Raw genomic sequence first — 19,273 nt, 5'->3', positions numbered from 1 at the left:
TTGTGCGACTTTTGAAACACTGTAGTATGCACAATTGCTAGTAGGTAGTTTCCTGGCGCCTAGCTTTGAAGGAAATTTTTCGAGCACTGACTATAAGTTTGGTTTCAGTTGCAAGATCGAGGCGAGGTTCAATAAATCCAACTACTTATAGCTCGTGATTTAATTTCTGACCGGAAATCTTTCATCTTTTTGGGAACTAGTGTTGTAAAATGATACAGGTTGCTGCAAGTGTCAGAAATCCATACCCTATGAGTTATGACCCACAAGCCTACATGTAGTTGCCAACCAGCCTATCACAAACAAGCCTATGTTGTTCTTCTCGACAGATAAATTTTGCGATGGGCTGTAGTGAGATTTCAGGCAGGGCATCGGAATGACATGACGACAGTTCATATCCAGATTTTACCACTTGCTTATTCATTAAAAGAGTGGGAGTGCCCAGTGCGAAAACTAAATTTTCATCAGGTGATGAAGCATGATTTATTTCAGGTGAATGTCATGTGACTAGGAATAAATCACCCTCTCTGTTATTTTCACTTACGGCTGCTGAAAGGGCAAAGTATTTCACGATGTTGAAAACCGGTTTTTGGAAAACAGAAAAAATGTTTCTTCTAAATCGACGTGAATGATTTACAAAACAGTTTTTGATTCTGGTTTCAGATTTTTTCTTTGTTGTACAGAACTGTGATCCTAAACAGATTTTTTTTTCTGGTGTAAAACCTTCTCCTGTTTCGGTTTGCAAAACCATTTTCCATTTGGCAGACTAACGAGGCTCTGGTGTCTGGACCCACAACCAGTGTAATTCTCTGTAGGGCTTGTGTTGTATTCTTTCCCATTTGTGTTTGTGACTGTCCTTTCCCCAATTTCATGTTATCAATGCTCGTCCCTAAACTAAAATAAAACAATCATGTTTTGGTTTTCATAACTGTTCTCGAATTTCGGGTTGCAAAAATCCGTGCAACAATACTACCCTGCTCACCCCTGTTCACAGAGGCCGACGGAGTTTGCTGCTAGCAGTTCTCAGTTTTAATATTCGTGTAAAAGGCACGTGCACAGCTGAAAGCAACAACCCGCTTGATGGTGAAATGCCAGAGGAATGTCTGCGTCACTTACCGGCTGCCTCAACTTGGTCTCCCCCTTACGTTCCCTGTTAATTAAGTAAGAGTCTGGTGCCAACATGAAACGCACCGTAAATCTCGCTTTTATGCGTGTCCAGGGCCGCTATTTGTTAACGCTGCAGCGAACGTGGTCTTTCCACTCTCAACCACGCAGGTTGGCAACACTATCCTGCGCATACGTGGATGGAAACGAGTGCAATCTTGAGAGGCGTGTGAAATACTTGGCACAGGGCATCGGGATTCCTAGGGCGATGTCCAAATGCAGGAATCTTGATTGTGCATTGTCTCCTGAGGAGAGGGAACTGCAGGATTGGACGGTGTCGAGTGTTTTAGGGCGTTTGCACGTTTGACCCACGTGAAAGTGGCTCCGTTGGACCTGAGCCCGATCAGTTTTGTCTAGGAGGAATCCCTCATTTCCATGAAGGTTCAGTGCTCATAAAGAAGGCTACAAGTAGTAGTTTACTTTTGCTATGATTAGGCACTTGCTGACGATCCTTCACAAGTCAGGGTTCTCGCTGACTTGGAAATTCTTAAAAGTGCAGGGAAGTTAGTTTAGAAGTCACTGAAAAGTCAGGAGTAATTTTTGTGCTTGCCACGATTAGAGACGGCCAAGGGTTACGGGTTCGAATCAAAGCATTGGTGTACTATGTGGGTGTTCATCAATTTCATCATATCATCACTCATCGTCATGGTCGCGATTAGCCAAAAGTGGCAGAAAAACTACGCGATTAGAGACTAAAAAACACACATCACATCAAGCTCTTTGATTTGTACAAAAACATTTCTGTAGTTTACAACAATATTTCATATATTGATTCATTTCATTAGCCTACAATGATGAAGACTTACATTTATATATTGGTATGTCTGTATGGTTAGAGCTCTTGCCTTTGGTGCAAGCTGTCCCGGGTTCGACGCCTGGTTGGAGTTCCAAAAATGTGGGTGGTGACCAGCATCGTGAGGACAATTGGATAGCTACTTAAAAAGAATAAATAGGAGACCCCAGGCTCGAAAGCCAGAAAACGGCGGCTATTGTAATCAACGCACATGTAACCCAATGCAAGTCCGCTTGACAGACCTTGGCCCTCAAAAGGCTGTTGCGCCGCTGAGTTTAGTGTTAGAGCATTATAAGACACTAGAATGTATTATTATTATTATTATTATTTAATAACTGGAAAAGTCGGGGAATTTGGTCGACCTTTGTGGCCGAGTGGTTGGCACGGCGCGCTACAATACTGATAACTAGGAGATGTTAGGAATTAACATCAGGGGTCCCGGATTCGAATCCCGGCGTGGGTGTTCTTTGTGAGTGCCTCTTTAATCATATCATCACTCATCGTCGCGATAGTCATAAGTGGCAGAAAAGCGGCGTAAAATAAATTCAATCAATCAATTCAGTGAATTTGTTTGGTTCGGCAAAATGAGTAAGAATTTCGAGTACGAGAGCGTGAAAAATAAAGTGTCACAAACAGCAGTGAACAGGATAATGACACCTCAATGATAAATTGCAGACCGTCGTTAGATGAGAGATAGGCAGAAAGAATTCCATCCGAAAATCATTTAACTTACGTGACAGGGCAGTGGAATATTGTAGTGAACCTTCGCTCGCACTACAATTATCTTAGTGTAGCTCAGGTGAAGCAAATTGCATTCATTGTCATTGTTAACAGTTCTTCATACCATTAATAACATGCAGTGATTGAACATTTGTCGTTCCATTGAAGCAACTTTCCAATTCGTAAGGTAATGTATGAATGGTCACGGCTCTGACACCTTCCATAAACATATATCTAGTTAATTATCTCGTCCCCGGTGCGATTTTTTGAAGTACAGTAGAACTTCGTTAATCAGAACATTACCGCCAGTAGGTTGGGTGAATGGGTGGTTATTCTTCCCTTCTTTTTATTTCTCTCTCTCTCTCTCCTTGTTTCTTCTTTCTAGTTTTTTTGTATTTTATTCTCAGCGTTACTGTCTCTTCATTCCTTCTTGCTTCGTGTCTTCTTGATCATATCTTCTTACATGTTTTCCTTCCTTTCTCTATATAATTTCCCCTGTTATTCTCTCTGTGTGTTCACCTTCTCCATATCGATCTTCTTTTCCTTTATTTATTTTCTCTCTGTACCTGACTTCTTTATTTCCTCTTACCGTCTACTTTCTCTCATTCTCTATTGCATATTGTATGTGTGTTGTTTTCTCTGTTATTAAAAATTATCTTGAGACAAAAACATGGCATCAGTAGGTCCCATTTAAGCCTTTGGATATTAACCCCCTTTTGGCCGTCCTCAGCACGCCACGACGCTGGGAGTCCCGGGTTCGAATCTCGGCCTGGGCATGGGTGTTCTTCGCGAGTGTCCCTTCATCAATTTCATCATATCACTCATTGTCATCGTCACAATTAGCCAAAAGTGGCAGAAAAGCGAAGTTAAATAACCTAATCCAATTAACCCTTTTTAATAAATTTTCTACGGACGCTCCTGAATCAGCCGTCTGAGTTAGAATCAACTAAGCAACTAAACATCTCTCTATGTATGATGATGCATGTGCACTGGAACGATGCGCTTTCGGAGAGCAAAGGTGGTTGAGCAGCATTTGCTGAAGTCTTGTGCAAATCAATGACAGGCTTCGTATTGACGCCGTATAGTCTACATGCAAGATTTCATTTAAAGATGACGGAGTTGCATCAGGGAGATTGGTTAAATTCCTGCGAGCAAATTCGCGAAATGATGATCTGCATGCCTCGCGGCTTGCATCGTGCACGCAGTAACATTCTGAGTACTGACTAGGTTGTAGATGGGGATCGTCATGTGTGTGTACAGTGCATGTGTTGGGTTAGACGATAAGGTTGATCACGTTAGGTATAGAAAGAAATAAGAAAACCACCTGTACAGTACAATGAGTACAAGCAGAATTCCAAACTTATTAACATATATTTACAGTTAAATACGTCATGGCGTTATCGAACACGATGATTTCCAAAGGAGTTCTCGAGAGCTAATATCACCTTTACATTAGCTCCAAAACTTGAAAGCGTTCCTAAGGAAATCTATTAATTTATTTTCAAGTCGGCCGGTCCGTCTTTTAAGAACGAAAAATCCACTTTCTGGAGCTCGATATTCTTACTTCTGAAGAATCCTCGACAGAATTTACAATCGTGTGACTCGTGTGGTCTGTTCCCTTATTAATATACGTTTTTCGGTATTTCCAAAATTCATGCTATAGTGCTCATATAATGCAGTGAGGATTCTTTCGAATACTATAGATCTTTTGAAAACTCGAAATGCCGATGAAGATTTTTCTCAAGAAAATAATGTTACCGAGACAGTGTCAAGGTAGAGGTTGACCAAGCATGGCACAAAGTCTCATATTTAATTTTTCTCCTAAGTTAGGAATTGAAGAAGAAAAGACGATCCTAATACTAATATCTGCTTAAAATTGTGTATGGCTATAGAACATACAAATCGTAATGACAATAATAAAATGTAATACTAAAAAATAATTAACAGGTAAAGATAAAAAGTGGTGTTCATCTGTTTCAAAGGGAGGGGGTGGAAGGTTTTCATAAATCTTGTGGAGGATATAACAGAATTATATGCAATTCTGTAACATGCATCTCAGATGTAAACTTATTATTGCGATCCTCCATGAACGTTGGTTCGGACAAGATAAAAGGGAAAGAAGTGGAACGTACAGTTAGGTTATGTTTGGAACATCCCTGTCTGACCAGCGAGCCTACCAACAGCGTTGGGCGCGAGCGAGAGGACTAGCGACAGGTGCTGCGTTCAGAGGACGTCATCGGTTCGCTTGTTGATTGGTCGCTTCTGGAGTTATAACTCGCTACCAAGCTGCAAATGCACAACAGCCTTCCCGTGATCACCCACACCTATTTTCCTGGTAAACAATTGTTGATAGGTTCGTTATCAGTTTTCCGATTATGCCAACGGAATTTTTACGTGAAAAACCGCATTTCCTTTTCCCTACTACGAGGGAAAGGGAGATTCATTGAAGAGTCAAGTCCGTCGCCTGTCCGCTTGCCAAGACGGGAATAGCTGATTGACCTTTTGAATTACAGAGTGCAAGATACACGACTGGGTTAGATTCCCAGGACAATCGGTGGCAATGTTTCGGTCCGTTTAGGATAAACCACTAACATACCATTATTTGCTATTTCAGGGTGTTTACCAAAATAACAAATCCACATTTTTTTTGACATTTTCATAAATATCTTTTTTTCGTTTTTCTTAACCTTTATTTATTCGACTCCTGGAAATTACCAATCAAGATAATATTTATTTAACGAAAACCCCTTACCGAAAGGCCAGTTAAGATGAAAACTAAAGCTGTATTTTAAAAGATAATTACTCTTATGTTTTACCCATTAATGCATCATTGGCTGCATTTGGCAGACTAGCGAGGCTCTGGCGTCTGGAGTGACAGCCAGTAAAATCTTTATGTGGGGCTCGTTTTGTCGTCCCTATATATTTGTGATTGTCCCTTCATTCATCTTATCTTGTCACCATTCATCATCATCTTCGCGATTAGCCAAAAAAAAGCTAGAAAACTGAAGTAAAATGAACTAAATCAATCATTGTGATAGCAAAAAAGTGTAATCTTTTTTTATTGACTTCTTGTCCTATTTGTTGATTTATTTACTTTTTCTTGACTGGTAGACACCCTGTATTTGAAACGGGCGTCGGGGGTAAGGATGGGTCCCCCAGTAATTTAGAACATTGTATATCTACAATACTAGTGTATTAAACAGCATATCACTTTCAACCAATTCAAAGGTACCATCGTTAGCTTTCTTCCTTCATAATGAAACATTCAAAACATGCCTTCTCCAGTTTTCCAAAGTTAAAAAAGTAAGGATGACCCTCAGGGACGGGGTCATACTTCATTTGACTTAGATTTACTTTTAAAAAAGGGGCATAATCGTCCCCTAATCAAATTCCTGTGCACATGCAATTCGGAGCGATGCGGCAACACGCTATGTGGGTGACTCTCCTTGATGCTCCACGCGGCAGTTCGGAGCGTCGTAGTGTGCGACAAGCTTAATAGGCCTTTACGAAGTTTATATGGCTTAGATACAATTACCAGTCTACTTTGCCCATGTATGCTCTCGTATGCGTGTGTTTGATTCTCATCTGGTTAAGAAAAATAGATTGTATCAATCTTGGAAAGAATATAGTTGTCTTTTAACTGCCTCATGTTCAACGAACGTGTAGAGAAAGGTTATTATTAATTTCAAATGCTGGGGAAAAAGGTGGACAAATGACGGAAAGACAGCAGTATTTATATTCGACCTAGGACCTTATCTTTACGTTGACACATTTGAAGAATGGGCACTGTGCGGGGACAGTGCATACTTGCATGCATGCGTGGTACAAATACACCATTCCATGCGTTGATAACATGAATCATTATTTCATGTAATTACTAAGATGATGATTCTGCCTTATACCTTACGACACGGGATCAGTGCAAATGACAAAAATGGTTGGTAAATTCCCAGTAAGATTTTCTTATTCGGGGAGGGAAATTTCAATTGGCTCCTTGCCACTTCTGTAGTACTTGAATCAAGTAACATTATATTTGGTCATGCAATATTGGCTCTGAAAGGTTTCACTATAGTCGGCGAGGTGTAACTGTGCCCATTATTAAGCGCACTAATCAGCAGTGGGACAACTCAATTTGATTGGCTGGTTGACTTCCATGCACGCTATTACGTTGAGCATTTTGTGCGGAAAGAGAACAATTATTTATACCTCGTAGATTGTATTACTATACAAACCTTGAATGCTTGTTTTGTAATGCAAATTATACGTGGATTGACTATTCGTACACTTGTTTATTGACTTGTACTTTATTATTGCTTTGAGTAAGATGTAGTGTTTTAACCATCATTTATGTATTAGGAACGCAAGACTTAGATTTAAAAAAAAATTATTACTGTAATAATTAACTAGTGGAGCCGCGATAGTCCAGTCAGTATCGACGTTCTTGTCGTAGTGGTCCGCGCATACCTACGACGATAAGGGACCCAGGTTTGAATCCCGCTGAGACATATATGTTTGTGTTGATGACGTTGAGAAACTAGAGAAGAGTACGGAACTGGCGGGGGGGGGGAGACAGTAAGTGAAATATAACTGACAAACACTGAATAAAAAAGTGCATTTTATTTTTTAAAAAAAAAATATTTAAAAAAATTTGCAGAGGGTCTTACTACCACACTAGACTCACGTTCGATTCCCGTGTTCCGACCATATCCCTGGATAAATGGGGTTAATCCCGCTTCTAATCAATGGGAACCTGGGGGCAGCTCCTTGCTGGAGCGTGATGCTGATCACATCACTTAAGGTCGAAAATGTGTATCGTCATGGGCCTGTGCAATGCACAGGCGATACCGGTTTACTTTTTTTAAAAAAATAATTAACATGAACATTTTAGTTTGGTATGAACCGCCTGGCCCCGTGGCGGAGTGGTTAGCACATCGCGTTACGACGCCAGGGATCCCGGGTTCGAATCCTGGCCTGGGCATTGATATTCGTAAATGTCCGTCCATTCATCAGTTTCATCATATCATCACTCATCCCCATCTTCGCAAATTAGCCAAAAGTTGCACAAGAAGCGAAGTAAAATAAAGCAAATCAATCAATTTTACTTTGGTATGGACCAAGAAATTACATCCCAGATAAGCGTAAATGTTGTAAAATGTTTGAACAGTAAATTCAAAATTCTCTCACCATACCATCATCAGGGGAAACAAAATGCTTGAGAAAGAGATCAGTCTGCTTAAATGGATTGTTCAGTGATGTAGTTTTGAATTTCGTGTTTGCATTTTAATCCAAATCAAAAATTCGTTCTCTTCTCAAAACACTACATAATTTCACCATAAAGATTGTGACCAATGAATTTATCCAGTGCCTAGTAACAATCTCGATAAGGCAAGAGCATGATATAATAAGTTCAACCATTAAATGAATAAGGAGAAACTTATAGGTTTACTAATTCCTTTATCACCGCTTTAAGTTCACGCATTATCATTTGTCCCCCTTTTTTTCCCTACTTGTTAATCAGAACGAAGCTTACTTGATAATGTTATTTGTGAGACCTTCAGTGACCTACAGATAATAATGTTTCATTTAATACAAAGGAAGAATGCTGTGACCTTGTTAGATTTCAGTGATGCTTTGAGAGTGTTTAATATTCTCAGTTCTTTCGGATAGATTTGACCAACAAAATGGTGTTTTCAAGTGGGATCTGGCTCGGGGCTTCGAACTCTATATTTACTAGAGAGGGATTCAAAAAAATATTTACACTTTCACAGCGCCATATCTCTATCGAATTGCAATGCAGTTAGGTACGACTGTACGTGAAAGGAAAAAAACTCTAAAAGTTTCATTTCATTTAACGTCACTTCACTAAATCCTTTATCACCGCGTGTACTAGCGTACAGGATTTTTTTTCTGGAGGGGCTGGAATTGTAAAGTTGGATAATTATAGCTGTTTTCTAGGCTGATGGCATACACAATAAGATTTTTGGTATATTTAGAACCTTTCACTATCAAAAAATTGCAATCGGGGCTAGCTTTAAAGGGGTTGTTCACATTTATCACTCTGTTTTTCCCGAGTAATTCACTGTTTCTATTTGAAAATGTTGATTTCTCAATTTCGAAGGGGGCTGTAGCCTCATCATCCCCCTCCCCCCTCTGCGTACGCCAGTGACGGCAGCAAATGGAAACAAGTTTCAGACACGTTGCCAGAAGGCTACCTATATTCTGTGACCATGAAATAAAACTTTATGAGCTCTTTTTTCGATTCAACTATAGTACGTCACTATGCTATGTATTGCGACGATGAAAGATGAGTGATGATATGATGAAGGCCCACTCACAAAGAACACCCAGGCCGGGATTCGAACCCAGGCCGCCTAATATGGTAGCGCGCTGTGCTATTCACTCCATCACGGAGATCGGCTATATATGCCTGCTAATCCGGCCTGGTCCTGCAGATTAAAGATAAGGTATTCAGAGAGGAAAAAATAATGGCATTATATGTAGTTTTCCGCTTAACTTCGTATCGTGAAGATAAATTCCATCCAAAGTATTCATAAGGAAAGGTACTTAAAAACATGATCTTGGTCATTGCCGACACGTCTCTATATTCAAGGACATGAAATTGGACTTGACAGAATTACCACATCGGTGAGTGAAAATTAAGTTTTATGGGGATGCAAACCTCGACCTGTGGTGTCATGTGTTTGTTTTTTCGTGTGCTGTGTTGTGTACCCCTTTAAGTAGATATGAAAATTTATGGAAATTTTCGTTCTCATATTTTATTGTTTTTAGTCGTGGTAAGAAGTTCGTCTTCACACGTTCTGCATTAATTAAAGTTGTATTTAAGACAGACCGGTCTTGTTCCCGTCTATCATCACGGGTGTAGATAGTCTTAGTGCTAAGTCACCAAACATTTAAATTTCAGTTAATATTTGATGGTGTGTTATCGGTTAAAATCAAGAACCCCCAATTGGAGTTAAAAGTGCAAGGTGTATATGGGCCTGCACAGAGAACAAGACACATTAAGAAATTATGGATGTGCCAAACATTATCGCCACGTCGGTGGCACAGAGTGCTACCTCTATTTGTTCAAGGTACATAAATCTTAATATTAAACGACGGCTAATGTATCTTCAGGGTAGGGTTCTTTTTTTTTTTTTTTAACGAAACCAGTCTTCCAATGGAGACGTTTAAACGATTATATTATCTAGACAAGGATACATGGAATTGGATATTTACATAATGAGCTACGTATTTCTCTGATTCTTATTTACATTCAATTTGTATGCTTCATGAATTTATTTCTTCTTTCTGTTGCATATAATCTTCTTTCGTATATGCTTTCTTCTGGACTTCCTTCTCTGCGGGAATCTGGATCTGGACTTCCTTCTCTGTGGGAATCTGGATCTAGACTTCCTTCTCTGTGGGAATCTGGATCTGGACTTCATTCTCTGTGGGAATCTGGATCTGGACTTCCTGCTCTGTGGGAATCTGGATCTGGACTTCCTTCTCTGCGGGAATCTGGATCTGGACTTCCTTATTTGTGGGAATTGAACTTCCTTCTGGACTCTTATGTAATCTCTGGAACGTGCATCCTTTATTTCAATTCCTCTGGTATTTTCATATGTAGGTTTTCCCTCTTCACTAAGTTCTCTTTTCACAAACTGGTAACACCTCACCTTTCCCTCATTCACGTCATGTCCTAGAGGGTTACGAGTTCGAGGCTGAGGGTTGATATGTACGCCGCCTATTTCTGCTCTTCGACGATTGAGAAATTCTTTTATCCTTTTCCCAGCTCTCTTTTCCTCAAGCTTTGGGCATAATCTTACCTGTGCTCTTATTCTTCTGCCTTGTGGCAACGACTGAAACGCGTCAACTCTAAATAAGTACAATAAGGGTATACTTGGTGCTAGACAACTGAAACGCGCATCCAAGTAGGTGCTACGGCTAGGACGCGCAACCAAAGGTAATGAATGTGGTTCGCGCCGCCACTGGTATAAATCAAAATTTCCAATAAGGGAAATGGTAAATCAAGCTAACTGATTCAAGATCTGTTAAAAGACACGAATTTGTTTCAGTGTTTTCACTTCTTTAGTTTTCCGGTATGTTTACATACGAACATCAATTTAATTTATTAAGTATTTACATTAATTTATTGTTTTTATATCTTTTCTTCATCCTCTTATAATGGATTTTATTGTTCATCTTTCCAAATTACTCTGCGCTTATTTACACTGCTATTCGCGTATCTCGTGTTAATCTTCAATCTTGCACACCTTGTGCTGCCATCTATATTCCACTTCGGCAAACCGTTAACACGAGTTGGTCTCATTGGGTACGTAACAAGAGTTGGCAACATTTAGTGCGCTCTGAGGATGCGATACTCTGCAGTCCGCCTTTGCGATTTAGGAGAGCAGGGATGAAAACAGTGTTGCACTGTTTCCGTGCGGAAGGAGCAATGGTACTTGGACTAAGCAACGTCATATAGTGTGTGGGAACCAACGATTGCTGTCTTCACTGCCATGTGTGGCATCACCACACTTCAGCCCAGTAGTCTGATTTCGTGGTTCCTGTAGTTTTGGCACGTTTCATCCCCTCGCCCCATCCACAACACAATGAATTCTTCAGGAGCAAATTATTATTCCCTTGAATAGTGAGGATTCACAATAAGATGTACTGGAAGTAAGATTTGATAAATCGGTGCTATTTCTCGGTGCACTCATTAGGAAAATGCAAGCATGTCAATGCCCACAGGCGCCTTAATGCTTCTCTCGAAGTGTGATCTATATTTATCGTTCTACCGATGTGCCAGATAGAAGTCAAGTTGCTTGGGAGGGGGCAAGCTCTGATATAATGCAGTGACGAGGTGCATACCAGCGAGAGGCGTTTGCTGGCAGCAAATCGAAAATAAGCATTAGGAATATTATTCTGCTAAAGCAACATTCTTCAATCCTTGGTGTGTAGTAAGGTGTTTTCAAAGTGAAAGTGCTTGCCGAGAGTTCCTCTTGCATCGAATTATACTATCCGCGCTTAAATAAAACCAAAACTCACGCCAGATGGTTTAAATCACTGGATTTTTATTATCCCATTTATTCGGCACCTTTTATGGGTTTATACTGACCGCGTTTTGAACTTGCTGTTGGAAAGCAACGAATCACATTGATTCGATCATGTTCGGCTGACATCGTTTACTTTCGGGTCCCATGTTGCCAAACCTCTTGAAAGCGCCTAGTTTCCTCCGGTCGCGCGGTTGCAAACTCGAAAGTTGCTAAAGTACTCTTGTTTCGAGTGATGATGCTTTTGAAAGCGGAGGAAAACATCTGTAGAAGGATTGGCAGTAACAAAGACTTGCCCTTGGCAACGTTGCTACATGACAGCTGTTCTTGCTTCCGCCATGGCAGCAGTTGTAGTATATGCGATTATACGTATAGTTATATTTATGTTTGTCTAATTTAACATCGCTTTCTACCACTTTTTTGAGTAATCGTGCCGATGAACGGACACTCGCAAAGAAACACCCGTTTTCAGGCCTGGACTCGAGTCCGGAATTGTGGTTCGCCAGTCAACCTGCTCAGCCACCGAACCGGCTGCACATGAACGAACATCATTTCATATGTTGATTTTTTTGTGCAACGTAGTTTCGTGTTAAGTGTAGGCTACTAAATTGTCAACATGTAATTGAAAGGGATGACGAACAATACATTTATAGAAACATTTACTATGGGTTTAAAAACATCTGCAACAAAACACTGTTGTAAAAATTCAAAACTTTTTCTGAAGAAATATCCACGTTGTTCACTAATTTCTTTAGTTGGCATCGTCGTCTTCGTGAACTATTCTGTTCTACTCAACCTTCTGCATGAGGGGCCCTTGTCCCCGTTAAGTCCCCTTTTCTGTTGTTCGTAAGAAAGACGTCCTAATATTTTTCTATCTCTAAAGATTCTCGAACTTTCAACGTTAAATCTCTCGCCGCAGAAGAAATGTCTGTTTCAATCTGTTGTGCACTGTTTCATCAGTCGATTTCGCAGTGTTGCGTCAGGAGAAATCGTTGTTGCGACTGGCAAAAGTTCTGTTGGGTAGTATCTGACAAGACAGGTCGCGCCACTTTTCCAGTTTCAAGGAAGTCTTTGAATTTTGCAGAGGAAGAAGTACAGCGTACGGGACCATGTGCCGGTAATACTTTGCTTATATGTAGAATTAGGCGGGTTGAATTGTAGTTTCATTGTGTACTATGTATTACAAAGGCTTGTTTTCATAATTACTGGATTTTATTTTTATTTTGTGGGTGACTGAAAATGTTTGGATAAGTCGGTTTCGTTCACGTGGAACAGCGATTCTCTTTGAGGTGTACCAATGATGGTACTGAAACGAGACGATGCTTCGTGCAGTGTTGTATCGTGAATAGATAAGTTTGTTTCGTTGTATATAACACTTCCTGCACGTATGACAATGGATGACATAGTTAGAGCACATGTACTAATTTTTGAAATTATTATATTTTTGTTATTGTTAAACTCGTTTGGCAAGTGGGGAGCCAAAAGTAAGTTCTAAGTCCAGTTTTACACAGGGCCTGCAGTTTAAAGTAAAAATCTTACCCACTTTGAAGATCAAACCTAGAACCCCTTGATTACAAGGCGACAGCACAAACGCTACACCATCGTTGAGGCCTCGGGATACACGGCTAGCTTTCCCCAAACAATAAATTGTTTAAATGTATTTTTAATGTGAAATTCATTTTCAATGTGATTTCGCATTTTGATTGATTGATTTGTTTTGTTTTACTACGCTTTTCTGCGACTTTTGTTAATCGCGACAATGGAAACGAATGGTGATAAGATGAAAAAGAGAGATATAACCACAAACGCATATGGAAAAAAACGCAATTCCAATATAGGATGGCTGCAGGTCCAGGCGCCAGAACCTGACTAGTCTGAAAAATGAAGTCCAGGGTGTACTACGTGGAAAAGAGGTTGGCATGTGGATGTCTTAAAAAAAATACACCACGCCCCTTGCACCTCGGTTTCCACATTTTGTTTATGCTGTGTGCCAATACTTCTTAAAACATAGTTGGATGACGGTTGGATATATGTTCCCCTAAGTTGAATATTTATATTTAAAACAAGCTATTTTCTTGCTGCGAGAGAGGTGTTGCATCTACAGGGAGGTTATTGCAGCATGCCACCGCTTCAGCATCGGCCGCTTGCCGGCCCAGTCATGCAACAGGTGCCGGCAAATTGCGTAACAGATAGCCCGTAACAGAAACCGCTTGTTTTGTAATGTTTCCACTTTTCACAATTACAGTTACAATTACAATTGAAATAAGCACGTACCTTGTCGCACGGATGCAGGAAAAGGTGTCCTCCCAAATACAAATATTTCCGGCACCTTATTTCTGACATCTAATCTTAGATTAGACATCGCTACTTTATCCTCAGTTGACAGAAAGGGAAGACAGCATCCCGGCGCATAAAGCAAACCGAAAGCGTAAAATGATATTTAAAAGTAATAATAATGATGATCACTAACCTCCTGTGTTATAAGAGATGTTGAAAATGACTTCCTTCAACAGCAATACAACACGTTTCTTAGGTTCAAGAGATCCTGTCTATCGTAATCCCTGACCACTTTTCTGCAAGAATTCGTTTTCACGTAATTATCGTACATAAAAACTCTATGTTCAAGACTATATTTGTTTAACGACATAAGTAATGAATGAATAACAATTAACACACAATAAAGCACTAGCACACCAACTCAATAACACAGTATAAACAAAACGCGTACTGATAAACGCGAACAGAAGTGAACATGAATGAGCGTAGACTCACTGTCTGGTAGCCGACAGTGTTGCTAACCATTTTTCGGCAATGTCCCTACAGACGTAGTCAAAATGTCCCTACAACTGACCAAATGTCCCTACGCCAAGTAAAGTGACTAAAAAAAAAACACCTCATGAGCATGCAAACAGAAGATAAAATATACACATTTACTTACCAAATCTTTCTGCTCGGTGCTTCCACAATTAATGAAGGAGCGAATTTACAATACAGGACCTCTCCCCGATTTTTTGTAATATTTCGCATACTCACTAATTGAGGCCTCCTAATCACGAATTTGAAGTTAAAATTTGGGGGGTCACGTGTAGAAATTGCAAAATAAGTGACATTGAGTGGTCCGCGATCGGCACGATTGCTTATTATTTACCGGAAGATTTTGTGTTTCCAATACTTAAAAAACGAAATATACATTCCTGATATTACTACGACCCCAAATTTTAACTATGTTTGCCTATCCTAACCTAACCTAACCGTACCTGAATGGTTCGTGGGGCTATCCGTCAATGGTTTGTTGGGCTACCCGTGCATGTTTTTTCCGAGCCCAAATTTTAACTATGTTTGCCTAACCTAACTTAACCTAAACTTACCGAGAATGGTCAGTGGGGCTATTCCTGAATGGTTTTGCGGTAATTGTGATTACGAACCGATAAAAAATATTATTTTCGTAGCACTTTAACGGCAAACGTTCATCATCGAAGGCCATTTTCGTATCCTGCAATTTTATGATTGATGTACTGTTGCCAAATTTACCTGTAATCAAATCAGTTCTTCTACATCGTGATTGTCGCTGTCACATGTAAGCACGTTCTTTGGGCAATATACTGAAATCCATAAGTTTATTAATTAGCCCACAGCCATCCTCCTGCACACTCCACCTAACAATCTGTACAACATTAACAACTTGTTTACTGTTCTCTTCCGCCATTCTTACACGATCCATGCTCTCCAAGTATGAAATCAACAGTGTGGCAACGCTGTAGACAGCGTAACTAATTTTAATTTGTTCATATCAACAAATATGGCTACCATACTTGTATACGGAGAATCATTGCGAGAATTGAAAAGCTTATTTTACAACTTCTACACGTTAATGAACATTTTTTCCCCCTCACCCCAACATGTTAACTTGAGATAAATTATCACGAATAATTATTTCGTGAGTATAAGACGTAGCATAGAAATTACAGAAGGGTCCGGTATTGTAAATTCTTGCCTTAATGAATAATAGGGGTGTGCTGGACAGAATTTTTTGAGTCGGGACGGGATCGGGACGGTAATTTTTTTAAATCCCGACATTCGGGACTGAAAAATTTGCAATTTCCCGACCAAGTCGGAAAATTTTCTGGACGGGAAATGTTCGAAATTTCCCGAAGCACTGGAAATCTCGAATTTTACAAGTCATTTTCACTTTAAGTGATTGTTTTTGCATTTCTAGAATAAAAACTTACAACTTTCGATAAGTTCCAGAAACTTACAAGGCAGAAAACGTCGAGAATTAACGACTTTTTAAAGTAAAGAATCCAGCACACCCCTAATGAATAACGTTGAGTCGTTTACTGTTGATTATGTTATTTGAAGTCATACATGCTGCTGCTGTGCAGAGATAGATGTTGGTTGGTGATGCTGTATTTCCTGCATTCTTTAACAATTTTGGTCCCATTTTATTTCCCTTTTTTGTTTTTGTATCACTTAACATTGAAAATATTCTTTCCGTTTCCGCGTTAGAATGCGGCAATGTTAGCACTATTTTCGCGAGAGTGGAAATGTTTTCAAAAAGGAACTTGCCTTGAAAGTTTTTGGTAACCGATAACATGTTCCAAAATTCTGATGGAGATCTGTTAGTTAGTTCTTTTTTCTCCTCCTCGCTAAAGTATCCAGATAAACTAATTCATAAAATGTAATTTACCAAGATTGAAAAAAGTACCTACGTTTTCCCTCATTTGGCAAAATCTGTCCCTACGTTCCTACGCGGGCGAAATTTAGTGAAAAGTCCCTATGCGTAGGGACATGTCCCTACGGTTGGCATCACTGCCGACACGTGCAGTATGAAGCGCCATCTCGCGGCTGACAACTCACCCAACCCCCGATAAGCTGCAGGCGCTGTCGCGACAACTGAGAATAAAGTAGCGATGACTAATCTAAGATTAGACGTCAGAAATAAGGTGCCAGAAATATTTGTATTTGGGAGGACACCTTTTCCTGCATCCGTGCGACAAGGTACGTGCTTATTTCAATTGTAATTGTAACTGTAATTGTGAAAAGTGGAAACATTACAAAACAAGCGGTTTCTGTTACGGGCTATCTGTTACGCAATTTGCCGGCACCTGTTGCATGACTGGGCCGGCAAGCGGCCGATGCTGAAGCGGTGGCATGCTGCAATAACCTCCCTGTACTTACAGTGTTGAGTGAGATGTGCTCCAGGGTAAAGAAATTACACAATCCTGTATCAGTTCTCTGTGATTGGTGTTATCATAGACGTGTTTTCTTTTCGTGTAACAGTCTCTCACGCTTGCTACTGTGCCATTATGTCTAGGCTTTCTAGGGCGATGGCTGTGGAATGTAGAACTAAAGTGAGATTATTTCTCCATTGCTTCCCCCGTGCCACCGTTCAGCCGACTTGGAACAGTGCCAGGAAGCAGTAGCTTTTCCTGTCAGCTCTTCTTCTCGCTCAAAGCGCTTCTCACATCACCCCCTCCCCCTTATGATGCTTTCAGATCTCTTGCGTTTGACTCGAAATTAATGATCGAGGGAAGGATTAAGTGCGAAAGGAACGACGTCGGAAATGATTATGTGCGTGAGGAGCGATCGCGGAAAGGGTGTAAAGTGCGTGAGGAGCGATCGCGGAAAGGGTGTAAAGTGCGTGAGGAGCGATCGCGGAAAGGGTGTAAAGTGCGTGGGGAACGACGTCTGGAAGGATTAAGTGCGTGGGGAACGACGTCTGGAAGGATTAAGTGCGTGGGGAACGAAGTCTGGAAGGATTAAGTGCGTGAAGAACGAAGTGCGGAAGGATTAAGTTCGCGAAGAATGACGTCTGGAAGAATTGATTGCGTGAAGAATGACGTGTGGAGGATGAAGTGCAGGTGGGACGATCTGGGAGAGGATTAAGTGCGGGAGAAACGACGTCGGAAAGAATTAAGTGCGTGAGGAACAACATTGGATAGGATTGAGTGTGTGTGGAACGACGTCGGAACGGATTAAGTGCAGAAGGAACGACATCGGAAAGAATTATGTGCAGAAGGAACGACGTCGGAAAGAATTATGTGCAGAAGGAACGACGTCGGAAAGAATTAAGTGCAGAAGGAACGACGTCGGAAAGAATTAAGTGCAGAATAAACTGCGTCGGAAAGAATTAAGTGCAGAAGAAACGGCGTCGGAAAGGATTAAGTGCAGAAGAAACGACGTCGGAAAGGATTAAGTGCAGAAGAAACGACGTCGGAAAGGATTAAGTGCAGAAGAAACGACGTCGGAAAGGATTAAGTGCAGAAGAAACGACGTCGGAAAGGATTAAGTGCAGAAGAAACGACGTCGGAAAGAATTAAGTGCAGAAGAAACGACGTCGGAAAGAATTAAGTGCAGAAGAAACGACGTCGGAAAGAATTAAGTTCAGAAGGAACGACGTCGGAAAGAATTAAGTGCAGAAGGAACGACGTCGGAAAGAATTAAGCGTAAACCAAAATGAGAAATGATAAACCCAAGAATATCTTATCAAAATAAAGTCTTCCACTAGCCAAGAACTGAATGCAGGAATAATCTTAAGTAATTCTGATACAGAAATGTCGCTTCATTTTTCGGCAAGAGCATAAACTAACTACAAGGCCATATAAAGCAGCAGTTCCTTTCTTATGTGCAAGTCAAATAAAAATTTGGACTTCCTAGTGCGTTAATGTTCAGAGACGAGCTGAAATTTTATATGGTAGATTCAATTGTCATAGTTGTGTGAGATTTTGTTCATTCATGTTCAAATAAAGCGGAACGTACACTCTAAAAAAAAGCTAAATAGTGAAATGTGTTACACTTCATCTGAACAGGAATATACTTTTTGCCCCCTTTGACACAAGTTAAAGTGCAAGTGAACTTATCTTTACACTTCCGATGATAAACAGAAAATAAGTCACTGAGGTAAAAAAGAATGTATGGAGAGAAAGACAGACGTTTTATTTACATTTCATAATTAGTCCCAGCAAGAACAAAAAAATTTAGTTTTTTTAGTCGTTAGCTGTGAAGATGATGCTTAATTAATAAGGTTAAAGTTTCTTGCCCTTTGCATTAATATTCTTGTGTTTTGCGGTACAAGAATGATGGGGTTACTTCATTAGTTGGGAAAGAGAGAGAAAGATGTCGAAATTAGTTTTTGTTACGCTACTTTCTCGCCAAAACAAGTGTTGACTTTTGACCTCATTTTGAAGTGTCTTCTGTAGGAGATAGCATCCAATGATTAAAAGGTTAAATGGCTAAGGTTCAGATAAATGTTGTACTTAGTTATTTCTTTAACATGTTAATTGTAATAACCTTGACCATTTGACCTCGTAATCTAGATGCTAGAAGATGCTGGGAACCGGATTAAATGTACTTTCTCCAACTCAAACCATATGTATTTTTGGATTTGTAAAGTTCTAAAGTATGGCCTATGCACACTCAAAATTTTAAAACAATAGGCACGGTTTTCTTTCCAGAGCATGAATAGTGGAGATCTACATAGCCTGGTGTTGGACGAAATATCCTGGAAACATACAGAAATATAATAGAACTGCACAAAGTTCATAGG

The 19,273-nt window shown here is 40.1% G+C and overlaps 1 protein-coding gene across 5 annotated transcripts in view; it reads left to right on the top strand.

Moving 5' to 3' along the window:
- LOC146000352 (uncharacterized) overlaps window positions 1-19,273 on the top strand; it is a 322,131-nt gene that overhangs the window by 266,595 nt on the left and 36,263 nt on the right. The window lies entirely within an intron of this gene.

Source organism: Lepisma saccharinum, chromosome 16 (genome assembly GCF_977018435.1).
Source record: "Lepisma saccharinum chromosome 16, izLepSacc3.1, whole genome shotgun sequence".
Classification (NCBI taxonomy): domain Eukaryota; kingdom Metazoa; phylum Arthropoda; class Insecta; order Zygentoma; family Lepismatidae; genus Lepisma; species Lepisma saccharinum.
The sequence above is the reverse complement of the archived record's forward strand: the minus strand, read 5'-3'. Positions and strand labels throughout refer to the sequence as shown.